Consider the following 27,017-nt stretch of genomic DNA (forward strand, 5'->3'; position numbering starts at 1 on the left):
TGCGCACAAAAAAAGCGAGAAAAACGCATGCAGATTTCTGGTTTTGTTCAGGAAATTTCAGCATAAAATCCTGACGTGTGCACATAGCCTAAAGGTGGAGATGAGAAAAAAAAGATGCATCATAAAAGAGGTAAATGGTTAGATATTTCACATTTAATACCGCAGTGGTCAGAAATACAAGTAATCAACATCACAGATTATAAACAATATTACATTTCTTATTCTTACCTGGCATCCAAGTGCATGAAATCTGATATTCTGAACTCTCGAGACTCCTGATTGTGATATATGTTATCAATGTCCTGCAAAATGCACACAATTGTCAACAAGAAAAGGAGATTTTTGTGTACTCACCGTAAAATCTCTTTCTCTTAGCCTCTAATTGGGGGACACAGGACCATGGGTGTTATGCTGCTGTCCACTAGGAGGCGACACTATGCATAATCTGAAAAAGATTAACTGTGGCTCCTCCTCTGTAGTATACACCCCTGGACGGCGTCAGCCTTCTCCAGTTTTGTGCAAAAGCATTAGGAGGAACGTAACATGAATAACATAACCATGCCTATAAGAAGGCAGCTATGTACGAGCTCAAGAAAACAATATGAGAACTCAACAGTAACAACGGCCCGGAAAGGGCAACAGGGTGGGAGCTGTGTCCCCCAATTAGAGGCTAAGAGAAAGGGATTTTACGGTGAGTACACAAAAATCTCCTTTACTCTGTCGCCTCATTGGGGGACACAGGACCATGGGACGTCCCAAAGCAGTCCCTGGGTGGGAAGCAATGGACGAATATTGTGCAGACTGGCCCCTAAACTTGGGGCACCACCACCTGCAGAAATTGTCTACGCAGGCTCGCGTCCGCTGAGGACTGGGTATGAACTGTGTAGTGTTTAGTAAACGTGTGTAGGCTAGTCCAAGTGGCCGCCTTACACACTTGTTGTGCCGATGCCTGGTGCCGAATGGCCCAGGAGGCCCCTACCGCCCGTGTAGAGTGTGCCGTAATACCGGCGGTAGGCCTCTTGTATGGTGGATTTGATCCACCTGGCAAGGATAGCTTTGGAAGATGGCAGACCCTTGCGGCCGTTTTCCCGAAGAAGGAAAAGAGAATCAGACCTCCGGAAGGACGCAGTTCTAGACACATACATACGCAATGCCCTGACAAGGTCAAGCGTATACAGAGCCTTCTCCACTCTATGAACTGGGACCGGACAAAGGGAAGGCATAGAAATTTCCTCATTGAGGTGGAAGTTGGACACAACCTTCGGAAAAAAGGATGGGACCGTACGGAGGACTACCTCGTCCTGGGGAAAAACCAGAAAGGGCCGTCTTAGGTGTGCCTCCTATGCCAGGGGTGTCAAACTGCATTCCTCGAGGGCTGCAAACAGGTCATGTTTTCAGGATTTCCTTGTACTGCACAGGTGATAATTTAATCACCAACTCATTATTTGTGTAGGTGATTAAATTATCACCTGTGCAATACAAGGAAATCCTGAAAACATGACCTGTTTGCAGCCCTCGAGGAATGCAGTTTGACACCCCTGTCCTATGCGACACTAAGCAAAAACTGGAGAAGGCTGACGCCATCCAAGGGTATACACTGCAGAGGAGGAGCCATGGTTAATCTTTTTCAGATTATGCATAGTGTTGCCTTCTAGTGGACAGCAGCATAACACCCATGGTCCTGTGTCCCCCAATTAGGTGACAGAGTAAAAGCAGAATATTGCCCTCATTCAGATAATTTCCTTTCATTTTACAGGGAAAAAAAAAACTCTGTAAACACACGGTTTTTCAAGAAGTTTTTGGAGCGGAAACGGAAGAGAAATTTACCAAAAACTCTCCAAATCCTCCATCAAATCTCAAAAAAACTTGGGAGTTTCCACTCAGCCTCTGCTAAAAAAAAATCACCAAAAAGACTCAGATGCACATACCGTATCTTGGTGTAAACCTGCAGGACATTCAAATATTTTATACACGGGTCTTTTGTGAAATTCAGGGAGAAGCCTTTATACTATACAAATCCTTGCCTTTATGGTGGATGCACTCTCCACTGTAAGACTCATGCTGGTGTGGTAGATGGAGGCAGGTATATCTCGCCCAGGTGTTTGTCCTATGTGAATTAGGCCACTCAGTATCTTCAGAGTGCTAATTGGTTAATGATTGCAGGAATAAAAGATGACCAGCTGGGTGTTTCCAGTGTCTGCCTGGGGCACACAGATTGCCTGCCTGTGTGAGACAAACGTGAGTGAAGAGCTCTGCTCAAGATCTGTATGATGTTAGCTGGGTGGGAGAAGCCCCCCCAGTTGTTGAGATAGCAACGTATTTGTTTAGTTAGTGCCGGACAGGCTAGGGTTTATTTTTATGTTTTGTTTTTTGTGTTGCTTTCACGTTAATAAATCTGACCTGAGGTCAGCCTGCTCAGAAACCTGCTGTACGCCTCAGATTCAATGCACAAACCACGTGTCCTTTGACCCCAGCAAAGGCGATCCCAGAGTGTTTTGTCACATTGTGGTGGAGAACGCGGGCATACCGTGGCACAGGCGACAGCATGGAAGACGTGGTGAAAGCCTTAGTACAGTCCACTGCCGTACAGCAGCAGGCCACTGCCGCACAGCACGAAGCTAATCGCTTGATGGCCGCACAGCTGAAGGAGTTACTGGACATGACGGTTGCAGACCGCCAACTTCTCCAACAGGTGGCGCAGCGCCTGGTGAGCATGCCTGACGCTGACCCGGAAGCAGAGTCCAGAAGGATCCATGTGAGTCGATACTGGCAAAAGCTGACTGCAGAAGATGACGTCGAGGCATATCTGACAACTTTTGAGCGGACGGCATTGAGAGAGAAGTGGCCGAAGGCACGATGGGCCGATTTGATTGCCCCGTTTCTCTCCGGCGAGGCCCAAAAAGCTTACCATGATTTGGACCCGGAGGTCGCTCAGGACTTTGAGAAGCTGAAAGCTGAGATCCTGGCCCGGCTGGGTGTGACGACGGCTGTCCGTGCACAGAGGGTACATCAGTGGACATACCAGCAAGATAAACCAGCGCGGTCTCAGATGTTCGACCTGATCTACTTGACAAAGAAATGGCTGCAACCCGAGGTACTGACAATACCCGAAATAATCCAGCGGGTTGTCCTGGACAAGTACCTGAGAGTACTACCCCCAGCGCTGAAAAGGTGGGTAAGCCAAGGAAATCCCACGACAGCGGATCAACTTGTGGAGTTGGTCGAGCGTTATTCCGTGGCAGAAGGACTTCCCGACGACACCGCCAAACCCCGGACTGTGCCTCCTCCTCGTGGAACCGGTAAGACTGTTCCAGGGACCACGGGTGAAGGAAAATCGCTTAAAACTGTGGGGGAGGAGTCCGGGACTGCTCGCACTCCGAGACCAAGAGTATTGGACGGTGGTCTCAGTAGGGGACCTGTTAGGTGTTTCCGCTGCCATGAGAAGGGTCATGTTTCTGCGAACTGTCCTGTTACCGCTGAACCCATGCAGTGCGACGTTATAGACTCTAGAAAACGCATGTCTTTGGTTACACAGCTAGTGAGTGTGAATGCGGGTCAAAATGATACAGTGAAACACCTGTGTGAATTATCTGTTGATGGGAAAAATGTTGTGGCATTACTAGACTCTGGAAGTGTGGTGACTCTGGTGAAAGCTAGTCTGGTGGCACTTCCGTCTGGTCCGTCTGACAAGTTTTCTGTGACGTGTGTGCATGGTGACACCCGCTCGTACTTAACAGCGGTCATATGGATTTCTACTCCCTATGGGTCAGTGCAGCACAAAGTGGGACTCGTCCCCGCATTGTTACATGATGTAATCCTGGGCAGGGATTTTCCCTATTTCTGGCAGTTGTGGGAGAATCAGTTACTCCTTCACGGTAGCTGTACCCGTGAATCTTCTCCCATGCCATCTGGAGGTCCCGAGTCCCTAGAGGAGACCCCACAGGAGGATGTTGCTGGGGAGGTTAGTGAATCTAACCTTCAGTACCCCTTCTCCGTCATGGCGGGGGAAACAGAGGAAACTGAGGAACCTCAGCGAGAGGCGGAGGCAGACAGCCATCCGGCACCCTGCCTGCCAGATTTGGGAGTCCAGGTGGATGACTTCCACAGCGAGCAAATGAAAGATCCTACCCTGACTCCGGCTAGGAAAAATGTAAAAATGATAGATGGGGTACCCGTAGAACCTGACACTAGGCTAGCGTACCCGTATATGGTTCTTGAAAATGATTTGCTCTACCAGGTAGAAAAAAAAGGGGAAGACACAGTGCAACGGTTAGTGGTACCCAAACCTTATCGGCGGAAGGTACTGGATTTGGCCCACGGACATATAATGGGGGGACATCTGGGGGTACAGAAAACCACAGAAAGGATATTGCATTGTTTTGTGTGGCCTGGAATACATTGTGATGTGCGTAACTATTGTGAGTCCTGTCCAGAGTGCCAAATCGTGGCCCCTAAATCTCAGTTCCGTAGCCCTTTGGTACCCCTTCCTATCATCGGGGTCCCTTTTGAGAGAATTGGGATGGATTTGGTTGGGCCCCTTCCCCGATCCGCACGTGGGCACCAACATATCCTCGTCATCGTGGACTATGCCACTTGTTACCCGGAAGCCGTCCCTTTGCGTAACACAGCTACCAAGACGATCGCCAAGGAATTGGTACAAGTGTTTAGTCGGGTGGGAATTCCAAAACAGATACTCACCGACCAGGGGACTCCCTTTATGTCGAGGGTAGTGAAGGAGCTCTGCAGGCTCTTACAAATAGACCCGTTGCGTACGTCTGTCTATCACCCTCAAACAGATGGCCTGGTTGAGCGCTTCAACAAAACCTTAAAACAGATGCTCCGGAAGGCGATAGACAAAGATGGGAAGAACTGGGATTACTTGTTACCCTATTTGCTGTTTGCCATTAGGGAAGTTCCCCAGTCTTCCACAGGATTTTCGCCTTTCGAACTGTTGTACGCCCGTCGTCCCCGGGGACTGCTGGACGTCGCAAAAGAAACCTGGGAAGGTCAAGTCACTCCCTTTAAAACGGTGATCGACCATGTAACACAAATGCAGGATCGTATTGCCGCTGTCATGCCCATTGTTAGGGACCATATGTTACAGGCCCAGGGAGCCCAGAGGCAAAGTTATGATAGAGGCGCTAAGGTCCGTACATTTGCACCCGGCGATAGGGTGTTGGTCCTAATCCCTACGGTGGATAGTAAATTCCTGGCGAAATGGCAGGGCCCATTTGAGGTCCGAGAAAGAGTTGGTGAAGTGAACTATAAAGTGTACCAGCCGGGTAAGAGAAAACCGGAACAGATTTATCATGTGAATCTGATAAAATCCTGGAAAGACCGCTCTGCCCTAACGGCGGATCTGCCCCGTCCGGTTTGTTCACCTACTGTACCAGAGGTGCAGGTTGCTGAGACTCTCTCAGAACGACAAAAATCTGAGGTTAAGCAATTTTTGTTACAGAACCGACAGTTTTTCTCCGAAAAACCTGTCCGGACGAAGTTGGTGAAACATGAGATTGTCACAGAGCCTGGCGTCACTGTTCATGTGAAGCCCTACCGGATTCCGGAAGCCCGCCGTGAAGCCGTCTCCCGGGAGGTGATGGCAATGTTGGACTTAGGAGTCATTGAGGAGTCACACAGCGCCTGGTCCAGTCCAATTGTGTTGATACCTAAACCGGATGGCTCCATCCGGTTTTGTAATGACTTTAGGAAACTGAATGCAGTTTCTAAATTTGATGCGTACCCTATGCCCCGGGTCGATGAGTTGATCGACCGGCTTGGTAAAGCCCGATACATTACGACCCTGGATTTAACAAAGGGGTACTGGCAGATTCCTCTGGCCGAGGCGGCCAGAGAGAAGACAGCATTTGCTACACCGGAAGGTCTGTTCCAGTATGTCTATATGCCGTTTGGACTTCACGGAGCTCCCGTAACGTTCCAGAGATTGATGGATCGAGTCTTGAGGCCTCATAGACAGTACGCTTCTGCCTACCTGGATGACATCGTAATTTACAGCATGGACTGGGAAACTCATCTCCAGAAGGTACAAGCCGTGATTGATGACCTGCGAGATGCAGGTTTAACGGCAAACCCCAAGAAATGCCACATCGGGCTTGAAGAAGCCCGATACTTGGGCTACGTGATTGGCCGAGGAGTGGTTAAACCCCAGATCGACAAAATACAGGCAATTCAGGGCTGGCCACAACCAGTGAACAAGAAACAAGTGCAGGCTTTTCTGGGGATTGCCGGCTATTATCGCCGGTTCATACCCAATTTTGCAGCCATGGCTACTCCCTTGACGGATCTTACCAAGGGGAAGGGTTCCGTCATGGTAAAATGGACCTCAGCTGCTGAAGAGGCCTTCCACAGCCTGAAACGGGCTTTGTGCTCTCAGCCCGTACTAGTGACTCCTGATTTCAGCAGTGAGTTTGTGGTACAAACTGATGCCTCTGATACTGGTGTCGGAGCTGTACTTTCCCAGGTGAGGGACGGAGTCGAACACCCGGTCCTCTATCTCAGTCGGAAACTGAATGTACATGAGCAGAGGTATGCCGTGGTTGAAAAAGAGTGCCTAGCCATTAAATGGGCTCTCGACTCCCTCAAGTATTACCTGGCTGGTAGGAAGTTTAGGCTGGTCACAGACCATGCCCCTCTCAAGTGGATGCACCTCCACAAGGACCGTAATAGTCGGGTAACCAGGTGGTTCCTTGCCCTGCAGGCTTACTCTTTTACGGTGGAGCACCGGCCTGGGGTGCAGATGGGGAACGCCGATGCCCTATCCCGAGTGCACTGTTTCAAAAGTGTTCTTGCTCGACCGGAGTGGTCTGAGCAAGGGGGGGGGATATGTAAGACTCATGCTGGTGTGGTAGATGGAGGCAGGTATATCTCGCCCAGGTGTTTGTCCTATGTGAATTAGGCCACTCAGTATCTTCAGGGTGCTAATGGGTTAATGATTGCAGGAATAAAAGATGACCAGCTGGGTGTTTCCAGTGTCTGCCTGGGGCACACAGATTGCCTGCCTGTGTGAGACAAACGTGAGTGAAGAGCTCTGCTCAAGATCTGTATGATGTTAGCTGGGTGGGAGAAGCCCCCCCAGTTGTTGAGATAGCAACGTATTTGTTTAGTTAGTGCCGGACAGGCTAGGGTTTATTTTTATGTTTTGTTTTTTGTGTTGCTTTCACGTTAATAAATCTGACCTGAGGTCAGCCTGCTCAGAAACCTGCTGTACGCCTCAGATTCAATGCACAAACCACGTGTCCTTTGACCCCAGCAAAGGCGATCCCAGAGTGTTTTGTCACACCACGTACAGGAATAAGCCTCGAAACTCAACTCAGTAGCAGTAACCTCATCCTATATTAGTAGAGGCAAAACTCATGCAGGTGGGCTGGTCTCATCCAGCAGCGACCAACTGGTTGCTTAAAATGGATCTACTCTCCCCCACTTGCTTGCTAGCTAAAGCGCAGGTCTTTCTGCAGGACTCCACATTTCTTCTTTTTAGCTTTTTTAGCTTTGTCTGCCAGTGGATGACCTCCAAAATTATCTACAATAACATATTGCTGGTGGTACGCAACAGGTATAACATGTTCCATATATTATATTATAGCATGTATTATAACACCTATTCTTACCTGTAGGTCCAATACCTGACCTCTCCCCACCAATTAGCTGTTTTCACTTACAGCGGTGGCGGGATGTACAGAAGGAACAGCAGAGCTCGCACACTATGTAGTGGCAGCTTCCAAGAACTGCAGAACAGCTACTATGTAAATCAATAGGAGCAGAGCTGAAAATTTTGGCAACAGCTAAAATACATTGGTGTAGATCAGACCTACGCTGTTAGCAGACTGATAACCTATCCTTAGGGCATAGACGTATAAATTGTACCGGGATTGGAAAGTAGTACACAGACTGGCTGGCAGCTCTCCCGACCAAGGCGTGACAGCTTCATGAATTTCTATGCCGGGAGAGCCGCCAGCCAGTCTGTGCACTGCAATCCGATCTTGGTCGAGTTTATACAACCGTTTGATAGGGCCTAAGAATCATTAATACTATAACCTTAAAAAAACAACTTTGATCACAAAAAATTATATTATTAGGACAAAAATAACACGTACCCACTGTATTTCTTCTCGAATAAGAAATCCATTGTAATCACATAGTGCAGCATATGTTTCAGAAAAGCCTCCTATAAACAAAAAAAAACAAAAAAACAACATATATCATACAGTGTAGTAATTCCCAGGAAATGACTTAAAGGGGGTGTCCATTTAATGCAAATTATTACTTATTGACAGTAATGGTGATAACTTGCTGACCATTGTGACCGCGTGGATCTGCACTGATCGGTTGAACGGATGCCTGACAACTGCTCCATACACTCTCTGTTAGAAACACACTTCAGCCACATAGGGAATTAATGCAAAACCCAAAATTATTTAATGTTTAAAGTAGAGTTTTTTGTAAATGCATTTTTTTTTTTAAATTGTAGTAATGTTTAGTTTTCCATATCACAATCTGTATTAAAAAAAAAAACAAAAAAAAAAAAAACAACAAATAAAAGTTTTGCTATTTTCACACTTTCAGGAAGAGTTTTCAGCACTCTCATTATCATCAATGACTGTTCTGGCTGACGGAATTATGATGACTGCAGCCCATCAGTGACTGCTGATAGGCTGCAGCGCTCATGTGACATAAACAGTGCCATGAGACTGCTGAGGGGGACTTAGCGCTGGGAAGAAATGAGTGACAGGTTAGTAAATATAAGGTATTTATTCCTGAATACACTTTAATGTTTAGTTATACTTTTGATTTGTCAGCTCGTTAATGACATTTCTCTTCATGAGGCGAATAACCATTTTATGATTTCATTAAAATGTACATTTACCACAAGGTCCTTGGTTACTTTCTGTAAGATTTTCTGGCAGATCAGTAATCCCTAAGAAATGACTTTTTAGGTCTGGATTTTTCCTTATCATTTTTCTAAGAGAAAAATAAGAAAACAAATATTTAGGGTCTTCACATGTGTTTTGCAAGAAGCATTTCGAATTAAATATATTAATGTTACTTTGAATTGCTAGTTTTAGAAGAAATGAAAGGCTATGTACATTTGCTTCCTATATGCAGAATTAAAGGGGTTGTTTTATATGTAAAAATGGGGCCCATGGGATAAAACAGGGATTTTTGTGTACTCACTGTAAAATCTTTTTCTCCGAGCCGCTCATTGGGGGACACAGGAGCGTGGGTGTATGCTGCTGCCACTAAGAGGCTGACACTAAGTGACTACAAAGAAGGTTAGCTCCGCCTCTGCAATATACACCCCCCACTGGCTCTAGACAGGACCAGTTCAGCGACCAAGTAGTAGGAGATTATAATCATCAACAATAGGTACAACATGTTAAATCAGAAAACAATAATAGCCATCAGGCCACCAGGGTGGGTGCTGTGTCTCCCAATGAATGGCTTGGAGAAAAGGATTTTACGGTGAGTACAAAAAAATCCCTGTTTCTCCTTTGCTACATTGGGGGACACAGGACAGTGGGATGTCCAAAAGCAGTCCCTGGGTGGGAAATAACATAACAGAGTAAACTCCTGGCATTTGCTGTCTAAAAACGCGCTACCGCTGCTTGCAGAATTCGTCTACCCAGGCCCGCCTCTGCTGGTGCCTGTGTATAGACATTGTAATGCTTTGAGAAAGTGTGCAGGCTAGACCAGGTTGCCGCTCTGCAAACCTGCCCCTGCAAACGCTTGATGCCGAATAGCCCATGAAACACCCACCGACCGAGTGGAGTGTGCCTTGATCCCCGTTGGGAAAGGCTAACCTCTGACACGGAAGGGCTCCTGGATGGTGGAATCAATCTACCTGGCTATCATGGCCGACAAAGCGGCTAAACCCTTCTTGTGGCCATCAAAAGGCCCGAATAAAGCATCCGACCTTCGGAAGGATGCCATCCTCGATACGTGCCTTCTCAGAGCTCTCACCTCGTCCAGAGCATGGAGAATCCATTCAACTTTGTGAACTGGAGCTGAACAAGACGAGAAAAGAACAATGTCCTCGTAACAGTGGAAGGCGATACCACCTTGGCAACAAGGGACAGGTACGGCCTGAGGACAATTTTGCCTTGACAGAAATAAGGACAAAAACATCTGAAAAGACAGAGCAATCAGCTCCGACAACTCGCCTGAATGATGTGACCGCCGCAAAAAAAACGACCTTCCATGCCAGTAAAGGTCATCATGACAGGGATCAAAAGGAGTCTTCTGAAAGACTCCCAGGAACAGGTAAGGTCTCAAACATCTAGCGGTATGTGCTAGGGAAGGACCACATGTGAAACTCCCTGCGTGAAATCCTTAGTTGCAGTTCTGTTGCAATAAGACCGAAAAAGCCAAAATCTGGACTTTCAGAAAGCAGAGCGCCCGGCTTGAATCCAGATTGCTTTGAAGAAAAAAATATAATATGGGGAAGGTGTCCAAGATTCCTGCCCCAAGCAAAAAGCATACAGAGGCGGAGTTACAAGAACAAGTCGTGACAACTAGTTATGAGAGTCCCACCTGGGTGAGAACCCAGCATTCAACGGCCAAGTTGAGAAATACGGGACCCATGGGATCCGGTGACAAAGCAGTTCTTGGAGAGCGGACCTGGACGATTCGACAATTGCCAGAAAAAGACGGCGACGAATGGTACTAGTTCTGCAAACAACGTCTGACGTGCTCAGTCCGGATCGCCCAGAATCACTGGGATCCTTTCTGTACCTAAAGGCTCTCGGAAGAGGGAAACGGAACTAGAACCATGGAGAACCAGAGTATGCACTGCGATGGCTTTTAGATCTCGAGATCGAACTATGAGCTCGAGAACTTTGGCATTCAGTTTGGACGCCATATGATCTACCTCCTGATATCCCCAGCAAAGGCAGAACTGTTGGAGGACTTCTGGATGGAGATCCCACTCACCTGAGGCAAGACCCAGGCAGCTGAGGAAGCCTCCAGTCCAGTTTTCTTGCACCGCCAAGATCAGCGAGTGATCGCCCTCTGCCTATCAGGGAATGTGAGCAGCCTAAGTTATAGCCACCCAGCTGCGAGTAACCCCTTGATGATCGATGTACGCCACGGCTGTGGCGTTATCCTGATAGACTTCAAATGGGGTGACCGCCAGGACTCAGCTACAGACTGCTGTAAGGCTAACTGTATCTCTCGGATCTAAAAAAAAACATTGATCGGCAGTTCCTGAGTTGACCGGCGGCTTAGAACAGTGTGGTGACACTCTCCAGCCCAAAAGACTGGAATCGGTAGCCACTACTAGCAATTAAACTGGAAGAAAAGATCTCCCATGGTTAAGGGAGGATCTCAGAGATCACCATCTGAAACCTGAGTGACCCACAGAGACAAGTGGCGCACAGGGGAGTACTTCCATTGCTGCCACCATTTTCTGTCGAATCTTCATAACAAATTATTAGAAGTTTGAGGTCCAGGATGGGTCAAACTTTTCCCAACCTTTTGAGTGGGGAACATAACCGACCACTCTGGTAAGAGGGTAATGTCAGCGGCTTTTTGGACGCAGAGTCTGCTTCCCATCCTCTGAGTCACAATGCCCTTCTGAATGTAATGGCATTTGCTGCTAACAGCGCCGCACAAATAGCCGCGTCTAAATATGCATGGACTACATAGTCTCCCGCTCGAGAGATTTGATTGGCCAGCTGTACTGCCTCAGCTGAATTTAAGTAGTTAAGGTCTCTGATCAGGAGCCCATTACTTTAGCAGCCCAGGAAGGGTACAGGGGTTACCCAGAGAAAACTGCCGGGTGGTAGAATGCGCAGGCCAGGATAAATTATCTCTTGCTGTCGCTGCTGTCTTTGGACGGTGTAGGGTTAAAGAGATGAACCCTCAATCCACCATCCCCTTGACAGGGAAGTGGAAAGGGTCCATCCGCCTCCTTGCATCATTCGTTAAGCAGTGGTGATGCAGCGGGGGCTGCTCGGATGCCAAAAGGAGTGCCTCTGTACATCCACAGAGTTCAGGCCCCCGGGTGGACAGGGCTGGTTGTCTGGCATTAGGTCTGACTACAGAAGAGGATACATGGAGTCAACACCCCATGTGCTCATCTGTTGCTGGTGTGAGGAGATTGGTGCCCTTTAAGGGACCCGTCGCCTTTAAAAAAAAAAACAGCCCAGGCATGGCATCCTACGTAACAGTAGAGGATATATGAGGGCGCCACTCCATGCGCTTGAATGTTGATGGTGTGGGGAGATTGGTGCCCTTTAAGAGACCAGTCGTCTCTGAAAATCAGCCCAGGTATGGCATCCTATGTAATGCATCGCTTATCCAGACACTCCTTGTCCGGGTGACTGGCAAATGTTCTATGAGAGAATATAGTCCTTTGAAAAACAGCGTGATGCGGAGCAGAACCAGAGTCCACGTCAGCCTACAGATTGTGGATGACGGCTTCAATAAGTCCTGTTCACTAGAGCGAGGAGCGGTGCTCGTGGATGCCAAGGCACATAATAGCTCAGTAGACGTACTACATGTCCATTTTCCAGACGCCTGCACGTTTCTGGAATGCTGCGGCCCTTGCTAGCCGACAGCCCCCTGGTAGGAAGGGGATCCATCTGTCTCAGTCACAGGAGCCGTGCGATCCACGGAGGGATTCAGTCGCTTTGGCGAGATGAGCCATGGATTGAGACGGTGACAAAGTCCATTTAGGCGGACTAGGTATACTGGCTCAGTGACTCAGTGACAGTGGGGGACTACTGAGCCTATTTGGGGTTGCAGGTTTTGTAGAGTGACGAGTTCTGAGCAGACTGACAGGAATTACATGTACCCTTCTATGAGCCCCTTAATAGGGCTTTCTACAGAAATTATAGATGGGGAAACTGCCGAGGGGAAGAAAGTAATGCTGCGGACCCTTACCCTGAGCAGATGCGTCCCAGATCCTGTTGGCCAGTTCCAGCCCATCCCCTGCAGATTAGAGCTCAGAGCAGGATCTGCAGGTAAAAGGGGGGGGGCGATTCTGGTGTACGCTTCCAGAAGCGGAAGAGGGGGCAGGAAGATGGCCCCCGGGAATACAAAAGGCACTTCTCGTCCTAAACGAGAAGTGCCAGGATTGTGGGAGGGGCCGCTGGAACGCATCATCGCATGGGTGGTGCCTCCGGGTTGCCTAGCGAAAGGCTGCAAGCTGACGACTAAATTTTTCAGCGCCACCGACGCAGGAGCATGGCGGAGATATCGGCTTGCGACCTAGAGCGAGCCAAAGCCGGGAACTAAGTTACACAGCACCCGACCAGAAAAAAGGGCAGCGAAGGTGGCGACGGCTGTAGGCCCCCCCCCCCGACTATCCCCACTGAGGAGAGAATGCCCGGTCAGAAAAAAAGATCCCTAGGATTGCGCTGTAGGAGCCCCCCGGGATCCAAAACTTACCGCCGAAGCTGGAGGGAAGGCAGAGCCAGCACTCTGCTTGCAGGTGAGAGTTGCAATGTGGACGGTGCAAGAACCCTCCATCCACCATTCCCTTTTAGAGGGGAGGTGGAGAGGGACTGTTCAGCTCCTTGCAACACCGCTGTTCAATCAGTGGTGGTGCAGCGGGAGCAGCAGGGACGCCATAGGGGCCTCTGTGTATCCTAAGAGTTCACTCCCCTAGGATTTAACAGGGCTGTGTCCGGCTGTAGCCTGGATCAGAAGGGGGTATATGGAGGCAACACTCCATGTTCCCGTCTGTTGCTAGTGCGGGGAGACCGGCGCCCTGAATGGAACTGTCGCCCCTAGTATAGCTCAGGCATGGCATCCCACGTCGTAGGAGAGGATACGGGGAGGTGACACTCGCCCTGCTCGCCTGTTGTGGGTTGGGGGAGATCGTGCCCTTGAAAGGGTCCGTCCCCCCAGTCTTTCTCGTGGAAAAAGGTTTAAAAGATGTAAAAAGTAAAAGGTTGAAAAATAAAAATAAAAGAGGTATGGTCTGAATAGCAGACCCCAGTGTGTCTCCTACGGACACCAAGCATGAACTGGCTCTGTCTGGAGCCAGTGGGTGGTGTATACTGCAGGGGAGGAGCTAACTTTCTATATTCACTTAGTGTCAGCCTCCTAGTGGCAGCAGCATACACCCACGGTCCTGTGTCCCCCAATGTGCCGAAGGAGAAAAAAAACACGTAAAACACACACTTACCCAAGAGACAATCACTATTCTGCTACCTGTGTCTCCCACTAATTTAATTTCCTGGCTCCGCGGTGGGAGACATTGTTTGACTGCTGCTGCCAATCAGCGGCACTTGTTACTGTAGCAGCAACCGTCACATTTGGTGTGAGCTGGAAAAAAAAAACAGCTTTTTTTCTGATTTGGAGAGAATGTAGAAGCTACAACATATCAGTAGCCACAGATTGACTGCAGTGGTCATGTGAGGTCTCCTGCCAGAAAAAGAAGTCAGGAGATCAACGGCGACACAGGGTGTGGTAACGGTAGGACTGTACGGGTATCGGATTATCCATTGTCAATGAACAGAGGCGCAAGACATGGAGAATATCTTAGTAAACTGGACTTTATTGAAATTTTGCAGATGTTCTTATGTAAAGAGGCAGAATTCTTACACCCAAACTGACAAGAAAATTGTCTTATAGGTCAGCGGTCACTTTGAGATAGTAAGCGAGTGATGTCAATGATGTGTACATGCTCGTGCACATGTCTTAGCAGGTGTTTCAGTATTTGGTCAGTATTTTACATCAGTATTTGTAGCCAAAACCAGGACTGGGTGATAAATACGGAAGTGGTGCATATGTTTCTATTAGACTTTTCCTTTGTTTGTTCCACTCCTGGTTTTGGCTACAAATACTGATGTAAAATACTGACCAAATACTGAACACGTGATCGTGGCCTAACTGGGCGTTTCCTACGTCCTGATTAAATGCATTGTTCTCTACTTTGCTGCAGATTTTTAGCGTTGATTCCATTGCAGCAAACATATCATGTATGAACGAGGCCTAAATGCAGTTGTTACTCACCTAGGAGATGAATCTGGTAATATTTTTTTGATGCCGGCCGTAATAAAAATCACTACTTGTTCGAGGTCTTCCACATAGAGAAATTGAAAGGGATAAAGAGAAGTGTCTGTTTTTAACACAACCTGTTCAAAGAGATATTAGAGAACTATAACAAAAGAATATACCGGCTTTGGTGAAAACAAATCTCAGCTAAGTGATAAGGACCTAAAGGAAACCTGGCTGGTCAAGACTTTCTATGCAAGTAAAGGAGCATATCCCCTGCTGTAAGTAAAGGAGTAAAAGTAAAAGTGCACAGAAATAACACAAAAAATGAGCATGTTCACACTGGTCATTAAATAGTGTAGCGTGGCTAAAGGGCATCTAATCGATGGGAGATATGTCCCTTATAGATGGCTTGCTGCTGTGATGTAACCATGGCTACCTATATGTGTTTCAGGACCTGTGGTGATGTCACAACCACATGTCTGGTCATGTGATGGGTTCTGGGTGTGGTTAGACATATAAAAGAAAGCCTAATGCTTAACACAGATAGATATGTGAGGAGGTGAAACCCTCCTGAGTGTGTCAAGGCTCCAGGACTGAGCCGGAAGGACTGGACATTTGTTTTTCTTTTCCTGAGCCAAAGGCTATTTGTTTTCTGTTATTTCGCCACGTGGTTTATGATGCAATAAACCCTATGAACTTTTCAAGAAACGTGCCTCCTGAGTCTCAGACGTCGCACCCGAGTCAGTGAAATCCCTACAATTGGCGGTAGACGTGCGGGCAGCGTTCCCAGCGGAGACGAAGAGTCTGCTATTGGATGTCCTGGGTCAAGTCTGTGGTAAGCCAGCAAGCATTGCCGGAGAAAATGGAGGACCTGCTGAAACACTTGCTCCAGTCGCAGCAAGAGAGCAACAGGCTGTTGATGCAGCAGATTCAACAGAACCAGCAGCAGATACAACAGAGCCAGCAGGAGCAACGGCAGCAGATGCAACAGAGCCAGCAGGAGCAACGGCAGCAGATGCAGCTTCTGGCAACCGCCATCCAGGGCAAGGCGAGCGCCCCAACCCCAGGTCTGGCTGATGACACCCACGTTCGGAAGACGGTAAGACGCGCGTTGCAAAAAATGACTCCCGGGGATGATGTTGAGGCCTTCCTGACGGTGTTTGAGAGGGTCGCTGAGCGGGAAAAACTTCCGCCAGAGCAGTGGGCAGAGGTACTGGCGCCATACCTGACGGGAGAACCCCAGAAGGCGTACTATGATTTGACCTTGCAGGATGCCAAGGAGTATCACAAATTGAAAGCCGAGATTCTCGCACGTTTGGGGGTGACACTGACTGTCAGGGCAAAGCGGGTTCATTGCTGGGCCTATCACCGGAACAAACCACCTCGTTCCCAAATGTTTGATCTGTTGCACCTGGTCCAGAAATGGCTGCAGCCAGAGTCATCTACACCTGCACAGATGGTAGAACGGGTGATGATGGATCGGTTTGTCCATTCCCTCCCAAGGCCTATACAGTCTTGGGTTGCCCAGGGTGATCCCCAGAATGCCGACGAGCTGATCGGACTGGTTGAGAGATACCAAGGGTTGGAAGGCTCCTTCGGGAGGCAGCCCATGCCGTACTGGGGGTCCCAGAAGGGAGCTGAGTCCCAAAAAGGGGTGGTGCGTCCAAGGTCACAAAGGGCGGGGGAGGTGGTGCCCAAGGTCCCTACGGGTGATATTATTTGTTGGAGGTGCCACAGGCCGGGACATATAGCTGCCCGTTGTTCCCAGACCACTGAGGAGATGGACTGCAGCATGGGACGCCGTTGTTCATACTATGCGTATCCAGCCTGTAGTGTGAACTCTCCGTCCAACGAGGGACCTCAAGCGTGTCCCGTAAAGGTGAACGGTCGAGCAGTAACGGCACTGTTAGACTCGGGGAGCCTAGTGACCCTGGTGAGGGCCACTTTTCCTCTCCACCTGCTCCCAGGAAAGAAGGTCGGAGTGCGATGCATACATGGTGATGCAAAGGACTACCCTATGGCCAGGGTGGACATTGAAATGGCATGTGGCACTGAGTCCCACATAGTCGGCGTCGTTCAGGACTTGTTGCACCCTATAATTATTGGCCGGGATTTCTGTTTGTTTTGGGATTTGTGGGGGAAAGGTTCTGAGCTGCCTAGCAAGAGTAGGGAACCAATGAACCCTGGAAAGGTGTCGCCACACCCAGAGTCAGACAGGTTTCCTTTTTGTGTCCTGGTTGGAGATGAGGAGGAAGTGTCCCCTGCATCTGACATTCTGGAGTTAGAGGTATCCGGTGAAAATTTTGGGTCTGCCCAACATAGGGACCCCACTCTGAGGGAAGCCTTTAATAATGTCACAGTTATTGACGGGGTGGTACAGGAGCCGGGGGCAGACACAAGATTTCCCCATTTTCTGATGAGTGGGGAGTTGTTGTACCGAGTCACGAAAATAAGGGAGGAGTTGGTAGAGCAGTTGGTAGTGCCGGGTCCGTATAGACGGAAGGTGTTGGACATGGCCCATTCACACATCTTGGGTGGACACCTAGGGGTGGAAAAAACGCAGGAACGGGTTGTGCAGAGGTTCTATTGGCCTGGGTGTCACCGGGAAATAGTGAACTATTGCAGGTCCTGCCCTACATGTCAGCTAACTGCTCCCACTCCTCATTTCCGGAACCCCTTGTGCCACTGCCCATTATTGAGGTACCGTTCAAGAGAATTGCCATGGACTTGGTCGGTCCCTTATTTAAATCAGCTCGGGGCCATCAGTATATATTAGTCATCCTGGACTATGCCACACGCTATCCTGAGGCAATTCCCTTGAGAAATTCTTCCTCAAAGAGCATAGCCCGCGAGTTGGTCCATGTCTTTTCCCGGACAGGTCTGCCGAAGGAGATCCTGACTGACCAGGGTACACCTTTCATGAGCAAGGTGATGAGGGAGTTATGCAAAGCCCTGAAAATCTCCCAGTTGAGGACCTCAGTGTACCATCTCCAGTCAGATGGCCTTGTTGAGAGATTTAACAAGACTCTGAAGAGCATGCTGAGAAAAGCTATTGAGAAAGACGGTAGAGACTGGGATTGTCTCTTACCCTATCTGATGTTTTCCATTCGTGAAGTTCCACAGGCCTCCACAGGGTTCTCACCATTTGAGCTTCTATATGGCCGACATCCGCGAGGACTCCTGGATGTAGCCAAGGAAACCTGGGAAGCCGAAGTCACGCCCCACAGAAGCGTCATTGAGCATGTGGCCCTGATGCAGCAGAGGATTGCAAAGGTGATGCCTATCGTGAAAGAGCACCTCCTCCAGGCACAAGAAGCTCAGGCCAGGGTCTACAACCGGTCTGCAAGAGTGAGGCAGTTCAATCCGGGAGACCGAGTTCTTGTGTTGGTTCCGACGGTGGAAAGTAAGTTCTTGGCCAAATGGCAAGGGCCATATGAGGTCATCGAGAAACTTGGTGAAGTAAACTATAAAATTCACCAACCAGGAAGACGGAAACCATTCCAAGTATACCATGTCAACCTTATCAAGCCGTGGCAAGATAGAGAGCCGACAGTAACTCCATCGTTGTTAAGCAACCCAGAAGATGAGGTTGGAGCGATTACTATAGCGGAGACGCTATCGGAGTCCCAGAAACAGCAATGCCGGGAGTTACTCCAGAAAAACAGGGACCTGTTTTCCGAGTTGCCTGGGTACACGAAGGTCATAGAGCATGAGGTCCTGACAGAGCCCCATGTGCGCGTGAACGTGAAGCCCTATAGAATTCCTGAGGCCCGTCGAGAAATAGTCTCCAAGGAAGTGGAGCGTATGTTGAAGCTTGGAGTCATTGAGGAATCCAAGAGCGGTTGGTCGAGCCCAATTGTCCTGGTCCCAAAACCTGATGGGGAGTGGAGATTTTGCAACGACTATCGGAAGTTGAATGAGGTCTCCAAGTTCGACGCATATCCCATGCCCCGCGTTGATGAGCTCATCGAAAGGCTTGGGCCCGCCAGGTACATAATCACCTTGGATTTGACGAAGGGGTATTGGCAGATCCCCATGGCACAGGAAGCCAAGGAGAAGACGGCGTTTTCTACACCAGATGGATGCTTCCAGTATGTCCGGATGCCATTTGGCCTACAGGGAGCTCCGGCCACCTTCCAAAGGGCTATGGATAGAGTCCTTGCACCCCACAAGGCATACGCTGCTGCGTACCTAGATGATATCGTCATCTTTAGCCCGGACTGGGAGAGTCATCTGGAGAAAGTCCAAGCGGTGTTTGATGCTATAAGAGAGGCCAGATTTACAATAAACCCGAAGAAGTGTGCATTGGGTAAAGAAGAGGCTAAGTACCTTGGATACATAGTGGGTCATGGAGAAATAAAACCCCAAATCAGTAAAGTGGAGGCAATTCAAACATGGCCAAAACCAGTTTCCAAGAAGCAAGTTAAAGCCTTCCTGGGAATCGTGGAATATTACAGGAGGTTCATCCCAAACTTCGCCACAATGGCGGCGCCTCTGACTGACCTGCTAAAAGGGACAAAATCAGTAATGGTTAAGTGGTCCGAAGAAACAGATTCAGCCTTCCAAGAAATGAAAGAGGCTTTATGTAAGCAACCCGTTCTGATGGCCCCAAACTTCAAGAAAGAGTTTATTCTTCAGACAGATGCCTCAGATGTTGGGGTGGGAGCAGTCCTTTCCCAAGAACTACATGGAGAGGAGCATCCTGTTCTCTATCTGAGTAGGAAGCTGTCCTCGTCTGAAAAGAACTACTCAGTCGTTGAAAAGGAGTGCTTGGCCATAAAATGGGCAGTCGACACATTACGGTGCTATTTGCTGGGACGTAAATTTAGACTGATATCCGACCATGCCCCACTTAGGTGGATGAGGGAAACGAAGGGTAGAAATGCTAGGGTCACCCGTTGGTTCTTAGCCCTGCAGGACTTCTGTTTCCATGTGGAACATAGGGCCGGAAAGCTGCACGGTAATGCTGATGCCCTGTCAAGAATCCCTTGTCTAGTGGGGGAAAGTGCCAAGCCCCACGGCTTTAGGCAGAGGGGGGAGGTATGTAGCGTGGCTAAAGGATGTCTAATCGATGGGAGATATGTGTCTTATAGATGGCTTGCTGCTGTGATGTAACCATAGCTACCTATACAGGTCCTTCTCAAAAAATTAGCATATAGTGTTAAATTTCATTATTTACCATAATGTAATGATTACAATTAAACTTTCATATATTATAGATTCATTATCCACCAACTGAAATTTGTCAGGTCTTTTATTGTTTTAATACTGATGATTTTGGCATACAACTCCTGATAACCCAAAAAACCTGTCTCAATAAATTAGCATATCAAGAAAAGGTTCTCTAAACGACCTATTACCCTAATCTTCTGAATCAACTAATTAACTCTAAACACATGCAAAAGATACCTGAGGCTTTTATAAACTCCCTGCCTGATTCATTACTCAAAACCCCCATCATGGGTAAGACTAGCGACCTGACAGATGTCAAGAAGGCCATCATTGACACCCTCAAGCAAGAGGGTAAGACCCAGAAAGAAATTTCTCAACAAATAGGCTGTTCCCAGAGTGCTGTATCAAGGCACCTCAATGGTAAGTCTGTTGGAAGGAAACAATGTGGCAGAAAACGCTGTACAACGAGAAGAGGAGACCGGACCCTGAGGAAGATTGTGGAGGAGGACCGATTCCAGACCTTGGGGAACCTGAGGAAGCAGTGGACTGAGTCTGGTGTGGAAACATCCAGAGCCACCGTGCACAGGCGTGTGCAGGAAATGGGCTACAGGTGCCGCATTCCCCAGGTAAAGCCACTTTTGAACCATAAACAGCGGCAGAGGCGCCTGACCTGGGCTACAGAGAAGCAGCACTGGACTGTTGCTAAGTGGTCCCAAGTACTTTTTTCTGATGAAAGCAAATTTTGCATGTCATTCGGAAATCAAGGTGCCAGAGTCTGGAGGAAGACTGGGGAGAAGGAAATGCCTGAAGTCCAGTGTCAAGTACCCACAGTCAGTGATGGTGTGGGGTGCCATGTCAGCTGCTGGTGTTGGTCCACTGTGTTTCATCAAGGGCAGGGTCAATGCAGCTAGCTATCAGGAGATTTTGGAGCACTTCATGCTTCCATCGGCTGAAATGCTTTATGGAGATGAAGATTTCATTTTTCAGCACGACCTGGCACCTGCTCACAGTGCCAAAACCACTGGTAAATGGTTTACTGACCATGGTATTACTGTGCTCAATTGGCCTGCCAACTCTCCTGACCTGAACCCCATAGAGAATCTGTGGGATATTGTGAAGAGAAAGTTGAGAGACGCAAGACCCAACACTCTGGATGAGCTTAAGGCCGCTATTGAAGCATCCTGGGCTTCCATAACATCTCAGCAGTGTCACGGGCTGATTGCCTCCATGCCACGCCGCATTGAAGCAGTCATTTCTGCCAAAGGATTCCCGACCAAGTATTGAGTGCATAACTGAACATTATTATTTGTTGGTTTTTTTGTTTGTTATTAAAAAACACTTTTATTTGATTGGATGGGTGAAATATGCTAATTTATTGAGACAGGTTTTTTGGGTTATCAGGAGTTGTATGCCAAAATCATCAGTATTAAAACAATAAAAGACCTGACAAATTTCAGTTGGTGGATAATGAATCTATAATATATGAAAGTTTAATTGTAATCATTACATTATGGTAAATAATGAAATTTAACACTATATGCTAATTTTTTGAGAAGGACCTGTATGTGTTTCAGGACCTGTGGTGATGTCACAACCACATGTCTGGTCATGTGATGGGTTCTGGGTGTGGTTAGACATATAAAAGAAAGCCTAATGCTTAACACAGATAGATATGTGAGGAGGTGAAACCCTCCTGAGTGTGTCAAGGCTCCAGGACTGAGCCGGAAGGACTGGACATTTGTTTTTCTTTTCCTGAGCCAAAGGCTATTTGTTTTCTGTTATTTCGCCACGTGGTTTATGATGCAATAAACCCTATGAACTTTTCAAGAAACGTGCCTCCTGAGTCTCAGACGTCGCACCCGAGTGAGTGAAATCCCTACAATAGATAACACCCAAGAATGTCTTGGGTTTTATCTGTGTAATGGCCGGAGTGACCATGCTCCTATTTTGCATGAATACCAACTTATACTCCATTCCATTTTTTTGGTTAAGTAAAAGAAGAGCATATTAGAGGCAATAATTAGCATCCAGAGTGTCATTCACAGGTAGTGATGCTATAATTGTGCAGTGCCCCAGCTCCTTTCCCGTCATAGTGGCAGGGTGCAGCACAGAGCAGTCTGGAACAGGAGTAGGGCTGGAACCACTGTGTCGTGGTCCGAGGAGAGCAAGGAGGGGCGTAACTAGGTAAACACCTTACTCTTCGCTTAAGTCCCTGATGGTGGGGTTAGACTTGGCTACAGATGGACATCAGATGCTACACCAGGACGGCCTTAGACACACGGCAGCTGACCCCCAAAGGGGAAAGAAGCTGGAATGGCATAGAAGGGAAAGTTCAGCTGGTACGGGCAGACACAGCAGGAACACATGAACAGTTGGTACACAGGGAGGCACTGGCATGTGTGGCTGGTATAAAGGTAGGCACAAGCAGTTAATGAAAGATAAACTAAACTAGAGTATACACGTTCCTCAAGCACCTCCCATCAGGTGGAGGTGCCTTAAATAATAAGTGTCTCCCAGCCATTGGCTGGGGACACTTTAGAATGGCTCTGTCCCCTTTAAGAAGGAGGGACTGCATGTGCACCCTAAGCACAGTGCTCGGGGATCTGCAAGCCATGGGGAGACTCCGGGAAGCAGCAGGAGAAGAAGGAAGTGCGGAATGATGGCTGCGGCAGTGAGTGAGTCAGCATCCCCGCCGGGGGAGGTACGGAATGTGCAGAGACCCAGCTCTACACAGTCCACTGATCAACTGACATCCCACTTTGCACATTCACGGTTATCCCTGTTAGGCTAGGGTTACACCAGCGTATATTCTCTCATCTGAGGGAATCAGATCAACTATGCTAATCACACTTTGATCAGAGTGTGATCATAATGTGATCCGATTAATTACAATAACGGAGCCAGGACCTGATTCATGATGCCCGTGGTATCACTAATCAGCTGCAACATTTCCTTTAAATGTGCCACCCTAATATTTTATCATGAATACACAGACTATTATTTTTATTATTGGTTTGAGGCTTTCTTTCTTTTTTTTTTTTTGTTTTTTTGTCTTAAATATCAACTTTTATTGTATTGAAATTCATAATGGAAAATATTTGTATAGCCTTAATTGTTAAACCAAAAATATAAAGCACTTACCAGTTTAAGATCTTGAATATCAATGTCATTAATTTCTAAGTAGCTGAATGTATTTTCCACCTAAAGTAATATGACGTGAAATGTTACAATTCTCTGTTAATGAAAACAATTAGCCTTTACAATTGTTCAGCTGTCTGGACTTTTCACGATAATTTTGCATATTTTTTTTTAATTGGGGCCAAAATATGCAGCAAAAATTGTATTGTGTGAACATACCTTTAGGGTATTGGCAGGTTAAAAATGAATTGATAATATCCAATGTACAAATATAAGTGAAATAAAAAAAAAATCCATATATTTTACAATACATTTTGGTGCTGAACTGACGCCTTCATCAGGTATAGAAATGTATGATTTCTACACATTCAAAACTTTTGGAAAAAGTTTATCTATTTCCGGCCGTTACAGTCGGAGCTCGAATGTCAATCACCCCTGAGCTTCTGTACAGTTTCTGAGCCTTTGAGATCACCATGACGTGCACATGTCAAGGTGTCTTTTTTATGGAAGACTATCGCATGTAGGTTATTATGCTTTAATAATATCCACAGATTTGAAGTGCATTTTAGTTTAAAAGTGATAGTCTTGGTTTGTAGAAATTAAAGGGACACTGTCACCTGAATTTGGAGGGAACAATCTTCAGCCATGGAGGCGGGGTTTTGGGGTTTTTGATTCACCCTTTCCTTACCCGCTGGCTGCATGCTGGCTGCAAAATTGGATTGAAGTTCATTCTCTGTCCTCCGTAGTACACGCCTGCGGAAGGCAATCTTGCTTTGTGCATGCGTGTACTATGGAGGACAGAGAATGAACTTCAGTCCAATATTGCAGCCAGCATGCAGCCAGCGGGTAAGGAAAGGGTGAATCAAAAACCCAAAAACCCCGCCTCCATGGCTGAAGATTGTTCCCTCCAAATTCAGGTGACAGTGTCCCTTTAAAGGGTGGGTAAAAAAATCTATTTCTTTATTGGAGAAATTTGTGGTGAAGGTAATGTTCAAATTGGTCCAATTTTTTAATGTACATGGAAAAGCTGGATGTGGATTAAATTGGTTTACTGGCCACACAAAAATAATAGTCTGGCTGTCTTTTTAACAAGTCCCTTTACATTCGCATTTTAGCTCCCCTTCAACCCATGTAGCCCATCATTGTGATTTGTCATTGTTCCCACCATAAACTTCCTGCCAGTTCTCCTAAAGTTTCCATAGACCACATTTCCAAAGAATTAGAACTGTATTTGTCCCACAACTCACTCACACCTTCAATGCCCACCATTTACACCTTCAAAGCACCATCCTGAGACTCCCATATAGTCACAAGAGGGATGAATCACTGTTTACACAGTTTCAACGTCCTGTCCACTTCATATATGTGCTATCCTGAAACTGGCTTCAGATAGACTCAGTGTACTGTAGGGGAGCAATAAGTAATATAATGTATTCATAATGGAATGCTCAGCATCATCCCCTCTGAGTCGCAGGTTGATATGATCACATGTTTTGTGTGGAGCCTGCAATGCGCTCTCCCTCCTACTCTGTGCATCTCCCTAGTCACTGTAAACTTGCTGAGGATCACTGGGCACGACCCCATGATTTCACCATCCAGAGCTCAGTGCAGAAATCTCTGCTCCCTGAGCTTTGAGCAGACTGTAGCAAGAAGTAAGGAACTGGAAGTCGCATCCACCCATGCCACAGCTCAAGAACACAGCAGAATCTTAACAAAGTAAATTATGACGCTTTGGAATTTCAGATAGACTTTACAATGCTATAATAACCTGTGTGTCCGCAAAACCCCTTAAGGTGGCTAAATAAAAAACAAAACAAAACAGTTCTGTTCAGCAAAATTATTCACAAAATATTGTATAGCACTGTACAAAAATATAGTACTGACCTTTAGGGGTAGTGTGTGATGTAGCAGGAATGCCCTACATGAAGTTAGTACCTATGGATTGTATGAAAACAACACTACGTATCAGTGATCAGTACAACTTCCTTTTCCGTTATTAAAGCATTAATTTATTAGGACCTTTACTTTCAATGAAATTTACATAAATTAGTACAGGCGAATATAAGAAATGTTATATATCTTATTAGAGAAATATGTATGTTTTTTCTCAGATTATGAGACACTTCTTCACCTTCTCTCTCTCTCCTGAATTGAGAAATCCACTCTGTAAAATAACAGCTCAAGTCTGTCTTTCTCAAGAGAAGACGGAATTGAGAGCAAATTGAAGTATCAGGTTACACATCATAATACTCTTTATGCAAAGAGATGGTGGAGGAGGAGTGAGGAGCAGAGTTAAAAAAAACAAGCAGAGACACAGAAAGATCATGCTGAGCTTTTTACCAAGTCTTTTACCTCATCTTAAAAAAACAAGCAGAGACACAGAAGGATCATGCTGAGCTTTCTACCAAGTCTTTTACCTCACCTTAAAAAAACAAGCAGAGACACAGAAAGAACTTGATGAGATTTCTTCCAAGTCTTTTACCTCATCTTAGAGCTGGGTTCACATCTGTATCACTCAGTATTGATGTATAATTTTCTCCCCATGCTGTGGCTTCCATCTGTGTGCTAACTAAGGAATGAAGAGCAGGAATTCATCCCTGTGTGCAGTGATGTCTAGGAGAGACATCTTAGAGGCTTCTTTGCTGCCACCAACTCAGAGGCGATTGCAAATTAAAATAAAGAGCTCATGGAGGGAGAAAAATGAAAAATCAAACAATGACTAGAAATAGTGTTGTTCCCTCATACATACTACCCTACAATTAAAATAACCTGCATAATATATGGGCAGCACAATGGACAGCGCTGTTGCTTTGCAGCGCTGGTGTCCCAGGTTCAATTTCCACCAAGTGCAAAATCTGCAAGGAGTTTGTATGTTCTCCCTGTGTTTGCGTGGGTTTCCTTCCACATTCCAAAGACATACTGATAGGCAATTTATATTGTGAGCCTCAGCGATTACAACTTCTGTAAAGTTTTGTGGAATTAATTGAGTAAACGAGAGAGAGAGAAACAAAGGTAACTTTTACGGGGTCCTTAGAACTGTTATTGTATCCAGTTACCACTGACTGCTACCTTACATGAAAACGGGAATCTTCTGGCCACTCTTAAACAGCATTTAAAAATATATTTGACTTTGCAACATTTTGGGCCGATCCATTTTTGCAATTTGCACTTTTTTTTCCTAGTTTTTGGAATAATTTTATTTACATCTGAATTTCTTTGCACAAATATTGCAACATGTTTACGCTAAATAGATGCAAAAAAAAAGTTAAAGACAAAATAAAGCTTTTTTTTTCCATGCTCAAAATTTAGGAGCCACCTGCGAGATTGTGAAGAATTAGGTATAAAATATCAATGAATATAACAAGACAAAAAAAAAAAGATGGAAAAAAAACAAAACAGCAGCTTTGAACAGGATTAACAAGTTATTTAATCCTGGGTACGGTAAATCTATTCTTCACAGCTTTGAAATATGCAAAAAGTAAGACATGGTGCAAATAAAATGTCAATTTTTATACATTCTTTTGAGGTCTATATTACTTTTTTATTATTCTGATTGACGTGGGAAAGAGGATTTATTTATACGCACCAAAGCAAAGTCTCTGAATTGGGATTTCATTTTCAGCTGGATAGGTTTTATCAGCATCACTTGCCTAGGATGCAAAAAATCGACAATACGTGCTGCAAAAAAAAAGTATACGTTTATAAATGAGCCCCACAATCGTTTTAATTACAGCATCAGCTATTAA

The 27,017-nt window shown here is 46.6% G+C and overlaps 1 long non-coding RNA gene across 1 annotated transcript; it reads right to left on the reverse strand.

The window, feature by feature from the left end:
* Positions 1-228: 228 nt before the first annotated feature.
* On the reverse strand, positions 229-25,264 carry LOC138649631 (uncharacterized). The gene is made up of 6 exons (XR_011315336.1): positions 25,156-25,264; positions 23,275-23,334; positions 14,977-15,098; positions 8,882-8,976; positions 8,112-8,182; positions 229-302 (listed from the first exon to the last, which is right to left on the reverse strand). It is a non-coding gene; the product is annotated as an uncharacterized lncRNA (long non-coding RNA).
* Positions 25,265-27,017: the final 1,753 nt, after the last annotated feature.

The sequence above is a fragment of the Ranitomeya imitator genome, chromosome 9, assembly GCF_032444005.1.
Source record: "Ranitomeya imitator isolate aRanImi1 chromosome 9, aRanImi1.pri, whole genome shotgun sequence".
NCBI classification, from domain to species: Eukaryota; Metazoa; Chordata; class Amphibia; order Anura; family Dendrobatidae; genus Ranitomeya; species Ranitomeya imitator.